Genomic DNA, 7,500 nt, shown 5'->3' on the forward strand with positions numbered 1-7,500 from the left:
CGTGACAAGGAAGGAGGAAGGGGAGGCGGAGGAGGAGGAGGAAGGGGAGGCAGAGAAGGAGGTGGAAGGGGAGGCGGAGGAGGAGGAGGAAGGGGAGGAGGAAGGGGAGGAAGAGGAGGAGGAGGAAGGGAGTGATTGGAGGAGGAGGAGGGGGAAGGGAGTGACGGGAGGAGGAGGAGGGGGAAGGGAGTGACGGGAGGAGGAGGGAAAGGGAGTAAGGGGGGAGGGGGAGGGGGAGGAGGAGGTGAAGGGAGGGAAGTAGGGGAGGGGGGAAGAGGGAGGGAGGAAGAAAGGGAAGGAGGGAGGGATGGCAAAGAGGGGACAGGGAGGGAGGGAGGGAAGGCGGGCGGGCTGTCGGTGGCGTGTCGAGCGAGGGTGTCAGTGACCCTGCGCGGGCGGTGGCGGCAACAGCTGAGCGGTGGGTGGGTGAGAGAGAGAGAGAGAGAGAGAGAGAGAGAGAGAGAGAGAGAGAGAGAGAGAGAGAGAGAGAGAGAGAGAGAGAGAGAGAGAGAGAGAGAGAGAGAGAGAGAGAGAGGGGGGGAGGGATGGGGATGGGGGAGAGGGATAGGGATGGGGAGAGTGAGAGAGGGATGGGAAGAGGGATGGGGATGGAGGGAGGGAGAGAGGAGAGAGCAAGAAATGGTGGTGGGGGAGGGGATACAGAAGTGTAGACAGAGAGATAGATGGACCCTGGCACACAGGTAGACGGGGGCGGGGTGGGGGGTGGGGGGGCAAGGGGGCGATTGGGTACGTCCCCTTCGCCAGGTAAAAAGCCTCCGCTCCCATTCGCGTCAACGTAAAAGGCCTTATTACCATTAGCCTTACCTGGTGCGTCGGGCAACCTTGAAATCCGCAAGAGGGAGCCCGCGCGCTTCTCACAAACATCTTCACTCACTCACTCACACTAATAAAAGTAAATTTTTATCTTGTTAAATATTGTTATATACCGATACGTCATGTACTATTTCACTCCCACACTCTCAACTCAACGTGCGTGACAAAAATTTAACTTGTGGCTTAAGAGCAGAGGCAATGTGAACTAAAATAAGTTCCAAAAATAGTAACATCCGAAGAACAGCCCAATGGGGAAAACACAAATTAAGAACATGGGAGAGCAATAATCAACATTTCCTTCTGTGGCGATCCTTATATTTGCCAGTTTGATTTTCATCTGGCGACGAGTGCACCCACACGTAAACTTATACATCCAAATCTACATATCATATCTAGATAATCAATCAGGCACAATTACACATTATAAATACACAAAGTATATGCGATCACATTTTTAACGAACACACAAGCACCCATATATCTACATCGTCGACCCTCCGCAGAGAAGCATACATTCATTCTTTTAAACGAATGTACAAGCACACGTGGACATACATCTACACCATCGACCCCCCCCCCCCAGAATATCACCGCAAGCACAGGGGTCCCCCGCGGCCGCAGGATCCGCGACGGATGACAAGTTCACCTGCCTGGCCTTGTCTCAACCGGAAGCGCGAGCATCCGGTCGTCGCGGTTCCATTAAGCCTCGAACGATGCCCCCCTCCCCCCCGTCTCCCTCTACCCCTCCCCTACATCCGATAAAACTTCCTTCGCGCGGAGATGAAAGGCGCGTCGATGCGTTTTTAAATCCCTTCGAAGATATCGAAATTTAGGGAAAATGAAGACTATTTTGGTAAAATTCTAGTAATAATTGTAAACGCAGCATACCAACGTGATACACGAGAATTAATACAATTACATAATCAAAATAAGAAACCGACACAAAAACAGCGTCTGGAACACTCGCTAAAGCAATTAAAAATCTGTCCATTCGTTTGTTTTCCGCCGAATTAAATGTGAACATCGCGGGAAAGTTCCCTCGCGGCACAATGCCCTCGCCAGAAAAAGAGCGGAAGAATGATACAGGAAAGCAAACACAGCCACCCTACTCAGGCGGGCGAGGCTAACTAAATGATGGTGACGGCAATGGTGACGATAGTTACGCTGTTAACAGAAGACAAAAATGACGACGACAATGGCGGTAGTTCCAGCGGCGTTGAGAGAGCCCTCGGCGTGGCCTGTGAGGGCGGGAGAGGTGGCTGGGAAGGAAGGGGCCCGAGGGTCAAGCCAGCCGGCATGTGTAGGCCTATCTCCCCGTGACCACGTCCTCCACCAGGGAAACGCTCCGAACGGCCGTTAGACATATAACAGCCACATTTCCTGGTCCGCAGTCGCATTCTGTTTTAGGACTCGTTTTGGCGAGCAGAAATCCGGCTTCATTTATTTATGTGGGCTAGTAGTATGTAAATGTAATACTCAAGTGTGAACGTTTTATGTGCATTGTTGTCTTGGGGAAAAAAAAAAGAAAAAAAAGCGTAGTCCGCACCCCGCGCGCGTCGCTTGTTACATGACTACTCCTAAACGCACTCACAAAAAATAGCCTGCCTTTTAAAGCCCAACTTCGGAAATGAAAACGAAAACATGAATCTACCTTAACTAGTACCAAACTTAATGTGTTCTCTATAGTTTCCCTTAACGGTAAAAAGAAAAAGATCTTCCATTAAACTTGAGTTTCCCGTATTTAGCGAAAATTCGATGGCAGGAGATGGGCTTGTCTATGGACACAAGGCAGCGTTGCCACGTCCGCCCTACCCATACGCACAGCACCACGAGTTTCGCCCTGCCTCGGCTCTAAACCACGGTCTTTCCTCCCTTTCAACGGACCTTTACTTGTTCCAAAGCCATCATGTCATGCCTAAACTCAATCACACAGATGTTGCACCAATGCAACAGCCATACAAGATTTATCACCCCGTGTCGATGCCCCGACGCGACGTTGCCAAGAGTCGCCCGTTCTCGCCGCTCAGCGATTAGACTTGCCAGGTTGGAGCTGGCGTCTCCTCTTAAATATCACGTAAGCCGCTTGCGGTGCGCTAACGCCTATTCGCACAGCTTGCTCTTTCGACCTCTTCCTTGACTCAGAAAATGTTTGCTCGAGTTCATACGTACCTTGAACCTGATAGTCTCCCGGTGGCGTGAAAGTCCTTCGGCGATGCAACTTATCTTGAATAAACACTCGATATCTCTATTTATGTATACAAGTATATATACGCTGGCAGTATCAGATGGCAGTATAGAATCCCTGAAGACTTATTTACACATTGGCAGTGGTGTTATGACACGTTACATTTGGTAGAACTCGTCTTGACTTGAGCATTCACAGGAGATCAAGGTAATGGCAGTGTTGTTGGGATGCAGTCAAGAACGACCGAATGGATTCACAGTCGAAGAGTCACGGTAGATTTTCACGATAGAGATGTATCACAATTTTAATAAATTTATCTTGTATGTTTTCAGACGGTGGCAGTCAGAGTATACTAGATATTTCGGTCTTTGTCCCGTAACGGAGCACGAGCGAACAACACACGCCGCACGGTCACTCAACTCCCCGATTCCAGCCTCTCTCTCTCTCAGTCCCTGCTTATTCCTCTTTATCCAGCTCTCTCTCGTGCCCCTTTCTTTCACTACAAGCTCGAACTTGAGACACACGAGGGTGGGTTAAGCACTCCCAGTTTCTGGCAGTGTTGCACGCGTCACTGCACACGTGCACATTCTCTAGGGTCCTTGTCCCGTCCCCGCGGTCCACGCCAGACCTTCGCTCTCGCTCCTCTCCGCTTCCGATCCTTCCTCCAGCCACACTGAACGGTCCCCGAACACGCTGCCGCCGAGCCAAACAGAAACTTTCTAGCCCGGCCGGCCCCCTCGCACTCCACACTTCGTAGCCCTCACGAGTCCTTCGGGCCTTCCCTGACATAGGTGTTCCTGTCCTTCGGAAGGGAGGACTAAAGGGACTTCCACAAGAACCAAAAATGGGCCCGGAGTTGCATTTCCCAACTTGGTTGTTGCTATTTCGAGGTGGGAGAGCGGGGACGTGAGGCTCGTACGGCTGGCAGGGCGGTGCGGGTGTTGGTGAAGCGAGTGGTTGTGTAGAGCGTATTGATCCCCAGGTGAGGTGGTGGTGGTGGTGCTGGGGAGGGCGGGGAGCTGGTCTCTCCCCCTGGGTATACGGAGTCCACATCCCACTCCACTGCTTTTCTGCCAACGGGCATCTTGTTCGCGCAAATAAAATATGATTCAATTGACAAGTATGAGACAGACAGAAAACGAATCGAATATTGCCCATCCAAGAGCTAGCTGGGAGAATAGTTCTTGCAGCAACAGAATACTTCTTTTCCTCGCAAGAACATCGAAAATTTCCCCCGATTATTTCACGGAAAAAAACTTTTAAGAGATAATAAAATGCACCAGATATCAACCCCGTTGTAAGAAGAAGAGCGTCCCCATTATCTAATCTATCCCACAACTTAAAAAAGAAAGAAAAAAAAAAGAAGAGAAAAATACCTTCGATAATCTCAAGGCCATTAGACGGCTGCGGGACGCGATAAAGAATCCGCGAACCTATGTCGAAGGAAATTCCCAACAAAAAGGAAAACAGAAAACTGGCCGAGTTCACCAACAAACAAACGAAAGGGAAAAAAGGTCCCCGCTGGCCGATTGGAGCGTGGACCCAAATTCACCGCCGTAATTAGGTCAATGGCAAGGCTTATCGCAAGCATTATTACACGGGAGCCAAGTCGGGTTAACATTGTTTTCATACTGCAATTCGTGTCCCTCCGCCCTTTACTTTAACTCGCTGTCGCCAGGTCTTATTTCCAACTTGCAAAAAAATACGTCCCCTGGCGTTCTGTTTTGTTGCTTTTATTTTCCTCTCTTTTCTCACTACACAGACGTCACAACTCCACGCATTACGTAAGCAAAACCATCATCGCATCCGTTCGTCCTGCCTCTCCCTCTCCCCCTCTCGCTACCACCTTCTCTTTCCTCTCTCTTCCGCTCTTGCTTGCTTGGACTCGCGAACCGTCATCGCGAGACATGCCTCCTGTGTTTCCATCTTTCACCTCGGACCAAATGACGTCTCGGGCCTTCGCCAAAGCAAACACCATCCCAACATTTTGCGTGCGAATGTGAGTGAGTGTGACTGTGGGAGTGGGAGAGAAAGGGAGAGTAAATAAGGAAGGGGGGGAGAAGAAATAAAGAGAATGAGGGTGAGGGTGAGGATATGGATGAGGATGAGGGCGAGAGCGAGAGTGCGTTCGTGCACCGGATACGAAATCAATGGGCAGCGGCGAGCGTCGTGGCGATCCAAGTGGCCGGAAGTGCAGGAATGCAGGCCGTGTGAGCGAGAGAGAGCGAGGACGGAGCAGGTTGGTTGGCTCCACACATTCCGCGACTCCTCCCACGCCGCAACCTGAGGATCCTTGCACCCGAAGGACCTCAGATGCCCTCGGATGCCCTCTGCAGACCCCGACCACGGGGAATGAAATGGCTGCGGAGGAATCTGGGAAACAAGGAGAAGGACAGAGAAGGGAAGGAGTTAGCCAGAGAGTGAAAGTGAGTGTGTTAGAAAGAGGGAGAGGGAGAGGGAGAGGGAGAGGGAGAGGGAGAGGGAGAGGGAGAGGGGAGGGGAGGGGGGGGAGGGGGGAGGGGAGAGAGAGAGAGAGAGAGAGAGAGAGAGAGAGAGAGAGAGAGAGAGAGAGAGAGAGAGAGAGAGAGAGAGAGAGAGAGAGAGAGAGAGAGAGAGACGTTCTTCCCTGGAACGTCCGGTCTCAGATCCGGAATCGTGGCAATCGTGCAAGTGCATCGCCTTGGCCCTCCTCCCCCAGGGCGCCCGCAGAACGCCGCCGCCGCTGCACTTCGCAACACTCTACGGGAATGCCCCACCTCCTCCAAAAAGACACATCCTCTCCCAGTTAAATATTTGGTCAGCGTCCATCAAATTAGCGCCGGACACCGAGGGGGCAGTCACCCACGGCCTGAGAACAAGTAGCGATGCACAAAAGGTGGCCGATGCGGGCGGCGTCGCGGACTGACCACGGTGCCCGATGCCCCTTAACTCCTCCCCATCCCAAATACACTCTCCGCAACAAAACATGTCCCGCGGTGTCGTCAACAAAGAGTTATGGGGGAGGAGAGGAAGAGGGATAGGATAAGGGGGGGGGGGTAGTGTTGACGATCCTGCATCATCACAATAGGGGAGGAGGGGGGCGGGCAGATGGGAGGCGAGCACGCGACTTGGAAGAGGGACTATTGACAAGCACAACAAAGCACAAGAGCAGCAGCAACGACGTCGACGACGACAACAATAGTAGCGGCGGCGGCGAAAACGTCCACGACAATCGCTGCTCTCACCTTTGTCATGCGTCCCCTTTGTGTCTCGCTGCCTGCTGCCTTTGTCACCTGTAGTCTTTCAGTCGCTTCGCCAGCACGACACCCTCCCCCCTTTCGCCTTCGCCCCCGCCTCCGTCTGTCTCTCGCCCGGGCATCCACGCTGCACGCCGAGCCCCATAGACCGTCGCTCGAACGCCGTGTCGCCGCAACTTCCGTAACGCGATACCCGGGAGGAGGGAATATGGCACGATACAAAAGAGAAACATATGATATGTGTGTGTGTGTGTGTGTGTGTGTGTGTGTGTGTGTGTGTGTGTGTGTGTGTGATCACACATTATGTACATATGTACCCATATCATACATATTTACAGATCTATGTATGTTTGCATGCATGCAAACATATACACGACTCTTTCCATTGAATCCTTCGCGTGAGGCTCCTGATACAAGAGCATCTTTCTCTCATTACGTAAGCGAAGCGTAGTTGCTCCCCGCCTCGTCGCCAGGGCTGACCAGCTCTAAGCGAAGGTCACCGTCGTGCTGCCGGTGTTTGACCCGCACTCTATAAAACATTAAAAAACATCCTGTCATATCCTCCGTATCCATCCTATTACTGTTCTCCCGTGACCCCTCAGGGGGAAGGGAGGAAGAACGCCCGAGGTCGCAGCCGAAGAGTCCCCGCACTTCGAACTCTGGCGACGGCTTGCAAGGCGACTCTTTCTCCCTCCGAGTTGTAACCAGCCAGCAAGTATGGAACAGAAGAACGAAGTGAGGGAGGGAGGTGGTGACGCGCCAGGAGTAACTACACCCCTCTCTTCTCCCTCCCCCTTCCTCTCTTTTTCCTCTCCCTTCTCCCCTCGTCCCACCCACCCACCATCCCCCTCCCCCCTTCCCTGAGGTAACACGATAACCCTGCCGGGCCGCCACCAGTTGTATGGCCCCCCAAGAGTCCCGCTCGACTCCCACTCCACAATGCACCGCACAATGCCGGCAGGTGGTCGCTCTCGCCGCCCGCTCATTACCAATAATATTTCCTATGTGCCCACATAACGCCCATATGTCACGTCGCTGTGCACGCTGGGGCAAGGGGGGGCGGGTGAGTGAGTACGACTGAGTGAGGTGTGTGTGGGGGGGGGGGCGTGGTACTTACTACCGGATGATAGTACGTGAACGCCGAGGATCGCAGCGCCGTGGCACAGTGCCTCGCCCCCGAAATACCTGAAGTGCCAGACATTAGTGTAGGCCAGTGATCATACGCCAAGATGTGGCACCGACCGC

The 7,500-nt window shown here is 52.8% G+C and overlaps 1 protein-coding gene across 3 annotated transcripts in view; it reads right to left on the bottom strand.

The window, feature by feature from the left end:
- The window catches only part of Utx (Utx histone demethylase), a 142,494-nt gene that overhangs the window by 14,855 nt on the left and 120,139 nt on the right, over positions 1 to 7,500 (bottom strand). Inside the window, exon 1 of one of the 3 annotated variants that reach the window (XM_043016518.2) lies at positions 3,004 to 3,740. The exons of 1 other annotated variant lie outside the window; for it this stretch is intronic. The gene's annotated coding sequence lies outside the window, so the exon portion shown is untranslated. Of the gene's footprint in view, positions 1 to 1,997; positions 3,741 to 7,500 lie in introns of those variants that run through there. One more of the 3 variants, XM_043016519.2, reaches the window with a different exon arrangement.

This window comes from Penaeus japonicus, unplaced genomic scaffold, assembly GCF_977035675.1.
Source record: "Penaeus japonicus unplaced genomic scaffold, GWHDUDI00000001_assembly GWHDUDI00000018, whole genome shotgun sequence".
NCBI classification, from domain to species: Eukaryota; Metazoa; Arthropoda; class Malacostraca; order Decapoda; family Penaeidae; genus Penaeus; species Penaeus japonicus.